This window comes from Bos javanicus, chromosome 23 (genome assembly GCF_032452875.1).
Source record: "Bos javanicus breed banteng chromosome 23, ARS-OSU_banteng_1.0, whole genome shotgun sequence".
In the NCBI taxonomy this organism is placed as follows: Eukaryota; Metazoa; Chordata; class Mammalia; order Artiodactyla; family Bovidae; genus Bos; species Bos javanicus.
Genome location: NC_083890.1, coordinates 16,859,793 through 16,874,222, shown reverse-complemented (window position 1 = coordinate 16,874,222; position 14,430 = coordinate 16,859,793). Strand labels below are relative to the sequence as shown.

Here is a 14,430-nt window from a genome sequence, read left to right as displayed (position 1 = left end):
GGGACCAATGATGTGTGTGTGTGTGTGGTGGGGGGTGTACCCAGGTGGTTGGGAGCTCATCATGGCATATGCACATATAGGTGTTGATGTGCACCTGTGCAAGGTGTAAGCCAGGTGTGTATAGGAATGTGGGAGCCCAGGTAAATAAAAGTGTGGGAGAGCGGTGAGGAGTAATGGGAACAGGTGAAGAGAGGTGTGGAAGGGGGCAGAGGGGAACGGAAGGGACAAGGGGAGACAGGATCAAAGGAGGGGGTACATCGGATAGAGACAGGTGAAGGAGAAGCATGACAGGTGAGGAGGGGAGAGCACCAGGAGAGGTGCTCCTGGGCACAGTTGAGGGGTGAGGAAGTAGGTAAGGAGGCTGCTGGGAGGAATGGAGGGACTGAGGACAAGGGAGAGGGGTTATGGAGACAGCGGAGAGGACTGTCAGGGATGCCAGGAGAGTGAAGCCACAGGGACCGGGACTGGCGGAGCAGCGGGGGGGAGCAGCACCTCGGGAGGACAGGCTGGAGAGTGTGGGTAAGTGCGGGCGGTGGGGCGCCGTTCCAGGCCTCGGGATTCGGCCCAGGCTGTGTAGGCCAGCGTCCCAGCTCGGGTGGAGACAGAGACAGAGCCGGCACAGGGAGGGGGAGCTGGAGAAGGCTGCACTGGGAGCTGAGCCAGGCCGAGGCCCGATGGGTCCCCAGAAGGAACCCCCTCCCCGACCCCCGCCCGGCCCGCCGGCCGCGCCCCGCCCCGCCTGGCCTCGCCTCGCCTCACCTGCTCTGTGCCCGCTGCGGCTGCGGCTGCGGCGGCGGAGGCAGCGGCTCGGGGCGGCGCATCCCCCGGGGCCGGGGCGGAGCGGGGACGGGGGCGGCTCAGTGCGGCGCTGGGTGGCCCGCTCCCTCGGGCGGCGGTGGCGGCGGCCTCCCGACCGGGACCATCCCGGCCCGGTCCGGCCCGGCCCCGATCCTTCTCAGGCGACAGCGGCGGCAGCAGCAGAGCGGGGAGCTGCCCACAATGCACTGCGCCGCCAGCATCAGCACCAGCCCTGACATCACCTCCTCACCGCCCCGGGCTCTTACATCATCGTCCTTGCTCTGACATCACATACCACTCTGCTCCTTTCTCCACTACTTCGACTCTACGACTCTCTCTCGGATCGAACTGCTCCGGCTCCTAAGGTTCTTCTCACTGGTCTCTGGCATTCACTTGACCTCCATCCCCCAGTAGTGCCCTGTCACTCCCTACCTGTCCCCACAAACCTCACCTGTCTCCATCACCCTTTATCTTCTCCACTCCCAGCGTGTCCCTATCACTCCTCACTTGTTTCCATCAGCCTCAACTGATTCTCCCACAACACCTTCCATACATTCATATTCCTTTCCTCTAAATTCATTCCCCTTCACCTGTACCCATTCTCTCATAAGTCCCCTCCCCTTTTCTTCTAACACCATCCCTCACTATAACTCTCACCTCCCTACCCAGGCTCAGCCTGAACCTTTCTTTCTTTGGCCCTTTCTCCTATCTGTTGACAAACTCTCTTTGTTTTTCTCACCAAATGGGATGAACACTGCTTACCGTGACATAAAACATTCTTCTCAATACGAGCCCAGAGGAGCTATTAATACCCTTCTGGACATATTGGATTACTCAACATTCCCTGAACATACTTTGCATTTTGTTTCTCTCAGTTCCCTTCCTTCCATCCCTCTTGTCCTCAACAAATGCACACTAATTTCAACAATCGTGATGACAACAACAATAACAGTAACGATTTACTCGTGCCAGACACTGTCCTGAATTTTCACGTGTTAATTCATTTAACCTTCATAACAACCCTTTGAGGTAGCATACTATTGTTATATCCATGTTATTTTACATGTTAGCTTTAATTAATTAATTTGGCTGTGTTGGGTCTTTGTTGCTACATGGGCTTTTTCTAGTTGCAGCAAGCAGGGGCTACTCTCTAGTTGCGATATGCCGGCTTCTCACTGCTGGCTTCTCTTGTTTGCAGAGCATGGGCTCGAAAGCAAGCAGGCTTCAGTAATTGTGGCACATGAATTTAGTTGCTCCCTAGCATGTGGAATCTTCCCTGACTAGGGATTGAACCAGTGTCCCCTACATTGGCAGGAGGATTCTTCACCACAGGATCATTAGGGCAGTCCTTAAATTACTTTTTATTGGAGTATAGTTGCTTTATAATGTGTTAGTTTCTTCTGTATAGCAAAGTGAATCAGCTTAATATACACACATATGGTCTCTTTTCTGGATTTCCTTCCCACTTAGGTTACCACAGAGCACTGAGTAGAATTTCCTGTGTTGTACAGTAGGTTCTCACGAGTTAATTATTTTATACATAGTGTCAATGGTGTATATGTGTCAATCTCAACCTCCCAGTTCATCCTTTCCCACCTGTGTTCTCTAGGTCTGTGTCATTATGCCCATTTTATAGATGAGGAAACTAAGATGCGGAGAGGTGGAGTAATTTGCCTTAAGTTACACACACATAGCTAACAAGTGGCAGAGCTGAAATTCAAACCCTGGTCACAGGGTCTGTGCTCCTAACCTCCATGCTGGGAAGAAGGGTCACTGAATCTGCAAGAGTAGTCATAGGAGGCTTCTTGGAGGAGATGCACTCAACTATAATTTGAAGAATATATAGGAATTTTTCAATTGATGAATGGGGCCAGGGCAAAGGGTGGGAGGGACTTCCAGGCTGAGAAGACAGTATGTGGTGAGCTGGGGGTGACCTTGTGCCAGGTCATGAATGAAGGGCTTTGTGTGCTGGGCTAAGGAGATTGCTTCCTCTACATTTAGTTTTTGAAAGCTGGATAATGTGATGAGCCATCCAGATCCCCCTTCAGAATCCAGGGACTCACTTCCCTGGCTGCCTGGGATGCTGAAGACCATCTGTCACAGCTCACTCCCTCTTTAGAACTGCCCTTGACCAAGAGAGTTGCCATGCCCAAGATCACGTGCCCTTCTGGGGGACATCCCATAGCCAGTCAATGATAGAGCTGTGAGTACAAAGGCCTGGCCCCGTCACCCCACCTCAGGGCAGCTCTGAAGGGACATCCCATTTATAAACCCCCCATAGGATGAGGCAAGGCGTCTGCTGAGGCTGCATCAAAGCTCAGCGTCTCCTCTGTCCAGTTCTTCTTCCTTCACCCCTCCTCAGATGTTGATCTCAGAGCACTTCCCATAAGCCTGCTGCATGAGCATCCCTGTCCCAGACTCAGTGTCCAGGAGACCCAGACCTTTTGAGAAGAAATCACTGAAGAATTTTAAGCAGGAATAAGACACAGTTTGATCAGAGTATTAGGTTAGAACTCTAGGTTGACTTTTTTTTCTTTTTAAGGTTTTTAAATGTTTTATAAATTTTTTTTTTTTTTTTTTTTTTGCTGCACTGCATGTAAGATCTTAGTTCCCTGCCCAGGGATCGAACCTGTGGCCCCTGCAGTGGGGGTGTGAAGTCTTAATCACTGGGCCACCAGGGAAGTCCGAGCTTTATTAGTATTTTAGAAGTGTTGCTGTGCTGTCTTCTAGCTTGCACTGCTTCTGATAAAAGATCTGCAGCTGTCCTTATCTTTGCTGTTCTGTGTGTAATGTTTTCTACCCTGGCTACTTGTACAAATTTCTCTTGATCACTGGTTTTAAGCTATTTGATGATGTACCTTGGTGTAGTTTCTTGCACTTGGAGTTTGTTGAGCTTCTTGTAAATATGGATTTATAGTTTTCATCAAGTTTGGAAAATTTTTGGCCATCAAATATTTTTTCTGTTCTTTTCTTTCCTTCAGGGACTGCAATACCCTGTCTACTAGGCTGCTTGAAGTTGTCCTGCAGCTCACTGATGCTTTGTTCACTTTTTCTCAGTCTTTTTTCTCACTGTGTTTCATTTTGGATAGCTTCCATCATTATTTACTCAAGTTTCTTAATCTGTGCTTCTGCGGCATCTAATCTGGTTTGAATCCCATCCAATCTATTTTTTTAACTGTAGTTTATATCTCTAGAAGTTCCATCTGGGCCTTTTAAATTTTTTCCCCATGTTTAATTTTCCTTCTAACTTCTTAAACATATAGAATAGTTATAATAACTCTTTTAATGTACTTGTGTATGAATTTATTATCTGATAAATTTACGAATCCATTTCAGTTGATGTTTCTCTGCACCATAGGTCATATTTTTCTGATCCTTTTCATTCCATAATTTTTTGGGGTGCCAAATATTGCTAATTTTACCTTGTGGGGTCCTGGATATTTTTGCGCTTCAGTAAATATTGTTGAGCTTTGTTCAGTCCCTAGAAACCTTGCAGGCAGTCCTCCACCTGGCTTGTTTCCGTCTTTCAGGAATCACTGTCCTAGGCTGCCTGGTGGCCAATGTTCACATCGTTGTTTTATCTATCCCCTCAGGTTTTTTTGGCTTGCTTCACTGATGGGTCAGATGGTAAAGAATTTGCCTGCAATGCGAGAGACCAGGGTTTGATCCCTGGGTCAGGAAGAGCCCCTGGAGAAGGAAATGGCTACCCACTGCAGTATTCTTGCCTGGAGAATGCCATGAACAGAAGAGCCTGCTGGGCTACAGAAGTCCATGGGGTTGCAAAGAGTCAGACACAACTGAGCAGCTAACACTTTCACTTTTGAACATACTGCAAAGGAAACCATCAACAAGATGAAAAGGCAGTCTACAAAGTGAGAGAAAATATTGCAAATTATATATCTGATGGGGGGGCTAATATCTAAAAAATACACAGAATTCATACAACTTTTAAAAGTCCAATTTAAAAATGGGTAGAGGAGACTTTCCTGGTGGTCCAGTGGTTAAAAATCCACCGGCCAATGCAGGGTACACAGGTTCGATCCCTGGTCCCAGAAGATTCCACATGCTGTGGGACAGCTAAACCCATGTGCCACAGCTACTATGCCCAAGTGCCCTAGAGCCTGTGCTCTGCAACAAAAGAAGCCACAGCAAGGAGCCCCTGTACTGCAAGGAAGAATAGCCCCAGTGCCCCGCAACTAAAGAAAGCCCGTGTACAGTAATGAAGACCCAGTGCAGCGAATTAATTACTTAATTGAATTGAATTGAAAATATTTTTTAAAAGTGGGCAGAGGATTTGAATAGACATTTTTCCAAAGAAGACATGTAAATGGCCAACATGTATGAAAAGGTGTCTAACATGTCGAGGAGCAATTAAGCCTGTGCACAGCAACTATTGAACCTGTGCTCTAGAACCTGGGAGCTGCAATTGCTGAGCCCATGTGCCACAGCTGTTGAAGCCTGCTCACCTAGAGCCCATGCTCTGCGACAGGAAAAGCCACGGCAACCAGAAGCCCAAGCACAGCAACTAGAGAGTAGCCCCTGATTGCCGCCAACTCACGGAAATGTAAATCAAAACCACAATGAGATGCTACCTCACACTTGTCAGGATGAGTGCTATCAAAAAGACAAGAGGGAGTTCCCTGGCGGTCAGTGGTTAGAACTCTGAACTTTCACTGCCATGGACCTGAGATCAGTCCCTGGACAGGACGTGCAGTACAGACCAAAAACTAATTAATTAAAAGACAAGAAATAACAAGTCTTGGTGAGGATATGAAGAAAAGGGAACCCTTGTGAACTGTTGGTAAAGATTTTGTGTGTGTGTGTTTACAATGGAATATTATTCAACTATGGAAAAAGAAATCCAGCCAGTCCCAGCAACATGGATGGAATTTGAAGGCATTAAACTAAGTGAACTAAGACAGAAAAGCACAAATACTGTATCATATCACTTATATGTGAAATCTGGAAAAAAAAATGACATCACAGATACGGAGAGAAGATTTGTAGTTACCAGAAGTGGGGGGATTCCCTGATGGCTCGAACCGTAAAGAGTCTGCCTGCAATTCGGGAGACCTGAGTTTGATCCTTGGGTCTGGAAGATCTCCTGGAGAAGGAAATGGCAACCCACTTCAGTATGCTTGCCTGGAAAATCCCATGGACGGAGGAGCCTGGTGGGCCACAGTCCAAAGGATCGCAGAGTCAGACACGACTCAGCAACTTCACTTTCACTTTCAGAAGTGGGGTGTGGTGGTGGGTGAAGTGAGTTGAGGTGGTTAAAAGGTAGAAACTTCAGTAATAAGATGACTAAGTCCTGGTAATGGTGACTCTTGTTAACAAACTGTATTATATACTTGAAATTTGCTAAAGTTGGACATTATTTTGCTGACAAAGGTCCATATAGTCAAAGCTATGGTTTTTCCAGCAGTCATGTATGGATATGAGAGTTGGACTCAGAAAGCTGAGCGCTGAAGAACTGATGCATTTGAACTGTGGTGTTGGAGAAGACTCTTGAGAGTCCCTTGGACTGCAAGATCAAACCAGTCAATCCTAAAGGGAATCAGTCCTGAATATTCATTGGAAGGATTAATGCTGAAACTGAAACTCCAATACTTTGGCCTCCTGATGCGAAGAACTGACTCATTGGAAAAGACCCTGATGCTGGGAAAAACTAAAGGCAGGAGGAGAAGGAGACGACAGAGGACGAGGTGATTGGATGGCATTACTGATTCGATGGACACGAGTTTGAGCAAGCTCCGAGAGTTGGTGATAGACAGAGAAACCTGGCATGCTGCAGTCCATGGGGTCACAAAGAGTTGGACACGACTGAGCGACTGAACTGAACTGAACAGGATAGATCTTAAAAGCTCTCAACACAATAAATAAATTTGTGATTATGTGTGGTAACGGGCATGAACTAAACTTATTGTGGTGATCATTTCAAAATACACAGGTGTATCATATCATTATATACCTGAAACTAACAAAATGTGACATGTCAATTATCTCTCAACTTTAAAAGTTCACTTAACGGGCTTCTCTGGTGGCTCAGGTATGAAGGATCTGCAGGAGACATGGATTTGATCCTTGATCTGGGAATATCCCACATGCAGAGGAGCAATTAAGCCCATGCACAGCAACTATTGAGCCTGTGCTCTAGAACCTGGGAGCTGCAACTACTGAGCCCATGCGCCATGACTACTGAAACCTGCTCACCTAGAGCCCATGCTCCATAACAGAAGCCACAGCAACCAGAAGTCTGAGCACCACAACTGGAGAATAGCCCCTGATTGCTGCAACTAGAGGGAAGCCCGAGAAGCAATAAAGACCCAGCACAGCCAAAAATATATAAATTAATGAAATTATAAAAACAAAGAAAATGCAATGCAGGAAGACGCTACAAGCCTTCTTCAGTTACTGAAATATTTAAAAAATAATCCACTTAAGAGAAAGCATAAAAAACAAAAGAAGCGGTGGCGGGGGAGTATACTAAATATAAAGGACAAAAGAAGATAATAGGAAAAACTTCCAAACCTGTAAATAATCACAAAAAATAAGAATGGATGAAGTTCATTAATTACCAGACCATCAGCTTTTTAAAAATGTAAATATAAGCTGCTTACTAAAGATGCATTTGGAATACAGAAAGGTTGAACAAAAGGTATAAAAATATATGAGTCCAAAAGAATTTTATAAAGTGAGTCACTTTATAAGGACAAAAAAGGATACCACTCAGAACTTGTATTCATCTACTAGTCTCAGAATACAAAGTAAAAATAGTTAAAATTATAGGAAAAATTTTTTAAATTCACTGTCAAAGGGAGGGTTTAACAAAATTACCCCAATAATTGATACTTGTTAGCAAGCAAGATCCAACCAGTCCATCCTAAAGGAAATCAGTCCTGAATATTCATTGGAAGGACTGATGCTGAAGCTGAAACTCCAATACTCTGGCCACCTGATGCAAAGAAACGACTCATTTGAAAAGACCCTGATGCTGGGAAAGCTTGAAGGCGGGAGGAGAAGGGGATGACAGAGGATGAGATGGTTCGATGGCATCACTGACTTGATGGATATGAGTTTGAGTAAGCTCTGGGAGTTGGCGACAGGGAGGACAGGGAGGCCTGGCGTGCTGCAGTCCATGGGGTCGCAAAGAGTCGGACACGACTGAGTGACTGAACTGAACTGAACTGAGCAAGCCATTTGTTATAGTTTTAGTTTTCAAATGTTCTATATCCTTACTATTTTTTTTTTCCATTTGATTTATCAATTACTGGGGTAATTCTGTTCAATTCTCCCTGCAGCCAACTCCCACTCCCAGCCCAGCCCTCCATTTCTCTAAATACGCCCTTTCCAGACATTTCATCTAACTGCAGTCATGCACTGGGTCATCTTCTGTTCCTGATACTAGGACATAAGTTGGATACACTGACCTGCATACCACCCTGGCTCCCCCTCCCATCACTTAGTGCCCCATCCCTCCAACTCAGGCCTCTGCACTGAGCCGAGGATCTGAGCTGCCAGCCATGGCTGGCTCTGCATCCTGACCACCTCAGCTGTGGGCAAAGAATCAATCGCAGGGCCTTGTTTTCCATTTGGAGAAACAGACAAAACATCCCTCTCCTCTTTCTCCTTCAGCCTGAGGTGGAACAGGGATGCCAGACCCCTCGGAAGTGTGGGCCCTAAGGAGATGGAGGCTGGCTTCTTTTCTTGAGGACACAGAGGCAGAAGCAAGATGCTCTGTGTCGCAATATGCATGTGCTCCTCCTGGGAGGCGAGAACCGCAGGACAGTGTGACTGAGGGTGAGGAGGGTGCCCTCAAGGCCGCTGGCCGCTGGGGCCCGCCTCCTAAGGGTGCGTGTGTGACCGTGTGAGAAGGTGCTGGGAGCACTGGTGCACAGCTGTGCACACGTTTTCCCCATGGTCTTACCTTAGGCACTGAGCCCATTAGAGGACACAGGTAGCCTAAGATTTCTTTGCCTTCTCTTTGTGTCCTTGGATTTAAAAAAATGATAATTGTGTCTGCTCTGTCACTCCATATGTGGGTAATTCATAGTTTAATCAGGAGGAATTCATAGGAAACCGCCAATGACGTTCTCCTCTGAGAAATGGGATTGGTGGTCTCAGGATTCCCTTTCCACCGCATACTCTCTCATTACTTTTGAAATTCTTGTCCTAAGTTTGTATAATTTTCGTTGGAAAATGAAAATTGTTCATAAAAGTGAGACATGATGTGTTTTCCTGGCTGCCTGCAGATCCTGCTTCCATTAGATTAGCTTAGGGCTGAGCAGATTACAAAGTGCTACCAAATGCAGCTGCTCATTTCATCCACTCAGTCATTCAACAAACATCTGATGTATGTTTCCTACAGGCTAGGTACAGCTCTAGAAGCTGGGGAAATAGCAGTCAACAGAGAAAAATGTCTGCCTTCTTGGGGACTTATGTTATACTGGGTGGAGAAAGACATACAACAAAATTAATCAATTATATGGTAGTGAGAAGAGAAAGACCAGGCAGAGGAGGGTGGTGGGGATGGGAGGCTGCCACATTCAAGAGGGTGGTCAGGAAGGTAACCTGAACAGACTTGAAGGAGGAGAGGGAGTGACTGGGGACCACTCTGGGAGAAAAGGGCTCCTGCCTGCTCAGGCACCTCAGTTGTGTCCAACTCTGTGCAACCTCATGGACTGTAACCCACCAGGCTCCTCGGTCCATGGGATTCTCCAGGCGAGAATAGTGGAGTGGGTTGCCATGCCCTCCTCCAGGAGATCTTCCTGACCCAGGGATTGAAGTTGTGTTTCTCAAGTCTCCTGCATTAACAGATGGGTTTTTTACCACTAGCACCACCTGGGAAGCCTGAAAACGGCTCCAGAGAACAGCAAATGCCAAAGATCTGAGGCAAGAACATGCCCAGCTTGAGGAAGAGGCAGCGTGGCTGCGGAACAGACGCTGAGGCTAAAGGAGCTGGGACGACTGAGGTGAGAGAGGCGCCAAGTCCTGTGGGGCTGCTGAGCCCCCGAGGGGGTTTGGGGTTTTACCCCAAGTGAGATGGGTGCCTTTGGAGGTTTGGCTGAAGAGGGTCATGATCTAACTACTGGGTTTACAGGTCCCCCTGCTGGAGACCAGTCTGTGTAGCAGGAAAGTGGGTGGACTGTGGGGAGGCTGAGAGAGGTAGTGGAGGCTTGGAGGAGGGGGCGTAAGTGGAAGTGGTGGGTGTGTTCCCCTCCAGGACCTTATTGGGTCTTCCAGGGCCAGACCCCTCTCCCAAATCCTCTGCTTTAGCTCCTCTGTGAAGTACCTACTACTGAACAATTGCAATCATTTCACATGCTAGCAAAGTAATGCTCAAAATTCTCCAAGCTAGGCTTCAACAGTACATGAACCAAGAACTTCCAGATGTTCAAGCCTGATTTAGAAAAGGCAGAGAGGAACCAGAGATTAAATTGCCAACATCCGTTGGATCATAGAAAAAGCAAGAGAATTCCAGAAAAGCATCTTCTTCTGCTTCATTGACTACACTAAAGCCTTTGACTGTGTGGATCACAACTCTGCAAAATTCGTAAAGAGATGGGAATACCAGACCACCTTATCTGTCTCCTGAGAAACCTGTATGCAGATCAAGAAGCAACAGTTAGAAACGAACATGCGACAATGGACTGGTTCAAAATTGGGAAAGGAGTACAACAAGGCCGTATGTTTTCACCCTGTTTATTTAACTTATATGCAGAGTACTTCATGCAAAATGCTGGACTGGATGAAGCACAAGCTGGAATCAATACTGCAGGAGAAATATCAATAACCTTAGATATGCAGATGATACTACCCTTATGGCAGAAAGCAAAGAGGAACTGAAGAGCCTCTTTATGAAAGTGAAAGAGAGTGAAAAAGCTGGCTTAAAACTCAACATTCAAAACACTAAGATCATGGCATCTGGTCCCATCATTTCATGGCAAATAGATGGTGAAACAATGGAAACAGTGACAGACTTTATTTTCTTGGGCTCCAAAATCACTGCAGATGGTGATTGCAGCCATGAAATTAAAAGACACTTACTCCTTGGAAGAAAAGCTATGACTAAGCTAGACACCATATTAAAAAGCAAAGACAAAACTTTGCCAACAAAGGTCCGTATAGTCAAAGCTATGATTTTTCCAGTAGTCATGTATGGATGTGAGAGTTGGACCATAAAGAAGGCTGAGCGCTGAAGAACTGATGTTTTTCAACTGTGATGTTTGAGAAGACTCTTGAGAGTCCCTTGGACAGCAAGGAGATCAAACCAGTCAATCCTAAAAAAGGAAATCAGTCCTGAATATTCATTGGAAGACTGATGCTGAAGCTGAAGCTCCAATACATTGACCACCTGATGTGAAGAACTGACTCATGAGAAAAGACTCTGATGGTGGGAAAGACTGAAGGAGGAGAAGGGGACAACATAGGACAAGATGGTTGGATGGCATCACCAACTCCATGGACATGAATTTGAGCAAGCTCCAGGAGATGGTGAAGGACAGGGAAGCCTGGCGTGCTGCAGTCTATGGGCTTCCAAAGACTGAGCGACTGAACAGCAACAACCCCGGCCAGACGCCTCTCCTAAATCCTCTGCTTTAGCTCCTCTCTCAAGTACGGTAGATAATAGTATCTGCCCGCTTTCTGAGTTGTTTGGCAGATGCTCAAGCCACCACCCACCAAATGGAAGAAATTAACTACCTGATGACCATGCGCATGTGGCCCACAGACCTATCAGAACCTTAACCCCTGACACTGGGCGCTGTTAACCTCAGCATCAACCAATCAGAGTTGTGCAGGAACATCCCATACGCTGGGACTCCAGGCCCTCACCTGCCTTAAAAATGCTCTCTTGGACCCCAGCAGGGAGTTTGGGTGTTTTGAGCGCCACCCCCCCTCCCCCCCCCTCCCCCCCCCGCCCGCCGCGTCCTGAATTCCCTGCTTTGGGGGCCTGGCAGTAATCTCTACCCTTTCCTTCACCCACAACCCCACGTCGGCAGAGGGGCTTTACTGGGAAACCGGGAGCTGACCCAAGGCTGGCTGCTGCACAGGCTGGCTTCAAAGTTTGGAGATATTTGGAAGAGAGAACCCGTAGGAGTTGCTGACGGATTGGGTATAGGAGCTGATGAAAAGAGAAGAGTGAAAACTGACTCCAAGGTTTGGGACCTGAGGAGCTCAGAGGAAGGAGTTGCCTTTGGCAGAGATGGGGGAACCTGGGGGCGGCAAGCGGCCATGAGTGAGGAGGCAAGGACCCCCGCCTTCTGCCTGGCAGTGTTAAAGAAGTCCGGGAGGCGCTGGGTCCCCAGACGTCCGTATCCTTCGCGTCAATTAACAGGTGTGGACACTCGGGAAGGAAAGCTCCGCAGGACGCGTGGGGTGGGGCCAGGACGCTGGTTGCCCGCGGGCGCCACCGGGCGCGGAGAGGGAAGCGCGGCGGCTGGAGCGCCCGGGAACCTGCCAGCAGGCCCTGTGCTTCTGATGGACCATCCGCAGCGGACGCGAGGACCGGGAGCCGGACGTAGGGATCGTGTCCCGGCTGCGGCGCTTCGGGGCGGTTCTTCCCGAGCAGTGGCGGCTGCTGAGCAGGATGTGAGCGGTGAGGCTGCCAGGGCGCAGGGGGCGGGGAAGCTCCGGGCGGGGCCCTGCCTGAGAAGGAACTGCGGCCAGGGATCAGACCGCGTGCGTCCGACCCGGGAGCCCACTCCCCGCATTCAGTTACTATCATTTTGGTCCTTCGTGGAGAACTTCTTGGGCTCCTTCCGGAGGCTTTTGTAGGAGCAGGATGGAAGGGGGCCGCGCTGACCTCTTCTCTCTCACCTAGCACAGAGCTTCCCTTTCACGTGGAAGTATCAGCCCTCCCTGACCCGACAGACCCCAGGTCCCGTGAACACCGGCTCTCTCAGGTCCCTTGATCAGACTGTTGCCAGTGCCTCCTGCTCCTGCGGCGAGGTAGTCCCAGATCCTGGCTGGCTTTCTACTTTGGAAAGGGTGCCAGAAGTCTCGCAGTTCTCAGAAAACCTCAGGGGTGTGTCCCCCTTTTCCCTCCCATGGGCAGAGCCGGGATCTGTAGGACCCAATGCATTTCTTAGAGACCTCTTTATTTTAATTTGATTTTTGACTGCCCTGGGTCTTCATTGCTGTGCACGGGCTTCTCAATGCGGTCACTTCTTTTGTTGAGGAGCCTGGGTTCGGTAGTTGTGGCCTGTGGGCTTAGTTGCTCCACAACAGGCATGTGGAATCTCCTCTGTTCAGGGACGGAATCCATGTACTCTGCCTTGGCAGGTGGATTCTTAACTACTGGGTCACCAGGGAAGTCCCTGCGGCATCCTCTTTAAAATGATGCATCATAAAGTTGCTGGTGCTTTGGGAAGGGCCTGTGCTCAACAGTGTTCTGAGGGAGCTTGTTGAAAATGCAGATTCTGGAATAAAACCTTTGAGTCCATTTTTAATGAGCTCTCCAGTTATTCTGCTCTGTTCTGGGGCATGTGACCCCCATGCTCCCAGTGGGTGACATTGAATCAAGCTGGAAAGCTGGGATCCTGGCCCTGTGACCCCAGGATCTCCCCTGCCTTCACACCACCTCCCACTGGTTATACTTTGCTTTCAGGCAGGGATTCTCAAACTCGCCTGGGTATGAGAATCACCTGGAGAGCTCAGTCAGCGGTCCAGGCTCATCGATACCTGGGTCTTTGTAGTTGATCTTGTTCTTAGGTGTTCTCACCGCCACCAAAGCCTGAGAGCCTGTGGGGCCCTAGGTTCCTTGCACTGGCCAGCCTCTTGCTCCTCCTGCCTGTCCCCACCTGAGATGTGATTCCTCTTCTTCACCACCTCTGATCACTGACCCGAGGTGAGTCCCTCCATCTCACCTGTATCACTTCTGTCGTTGATCACATTCCACCTCCGCACGCGCCACCCCCCCCAATAGGACTGCATTTTCCTTTCAGGCTCTTCCATTTCCTTAATTCATGGAATCCCAGTGTTGGGTGGGCCCTTGGAGGCCATCTCTCTGTCCCCTCCCCTTCCCTGAGAAGGGTGGATCTGGGGGTGTGTAGGGCAAAGGAGAGGAACTGAAGCCCAGGGTGGGCCCCTGACCAGCTTTCCCTCAACCACAGGGGAAGAGGCTGCTGGAGGCCACAAGCTCATCCATGATTGGGACCTGGCCTGGCTGCAGCAGGCAGATGGTGAGTGCCTGCCCCCCCCGACCCGTCCTGCCTGCAAACTCTCCTGGGGTCCTAGATCCCCTGGACCTGCCTGGTTCCCCCCACGCCCCACCCCCCATGCCAAGGGACTCCCTAAGTTCCCTTCTCACTGCAGCCAGACTGTGTCGTGTGTCCCTCACAAGCCCGAGGGTGAGCCTTGGTCTCCTTTCTTCCCAGTGGTCATGGCAGAAGTGACCCAGCCCTCTCTGGGGGTAGGCTATGAGCTGGGCCGGGCCGTAGCCCTCCACAAACCAGTCCTGTGCCTGTTTCGCTCACAGTCTGACTGAGGTGAGCACCCCCCAGCCCTGGCCTCCTTTCCCAGCTCTCTGAGGTCCCAGTCCTCCTCTCCTTCCTTGGGGAACTCTGAGCACAGTGCCCACCCCAGAAAGGGATGGGAAAGGGAAGGGCAACAGGCAGTGTGGGAGGGGAGTGT

At 49.0% G+C, this 14,430-nt stretch overlaps 1 protein-coding gene across 1 annotated transcript in view; it reads right to left on the bottom strand.

Moving 5' to 3' along the window:
• Positions 1-852, bottom strand: part of TTBK1 (tau tubulin kinase 1) — a 41,690-nt gene extending 40,838 nt beyond the window's left edge. Inside the window, exon 1 of the mRNA XM_061398224.1 lies at positions 760-852. The gene's annotated coding sequence lies outside the window, so the exon portion shown is untranslated. The remainder of the gene's footprint in view (positions 1-759) is intronic.
• Positions 853-14,430: the final 13,578 nt, after the last annotated feature.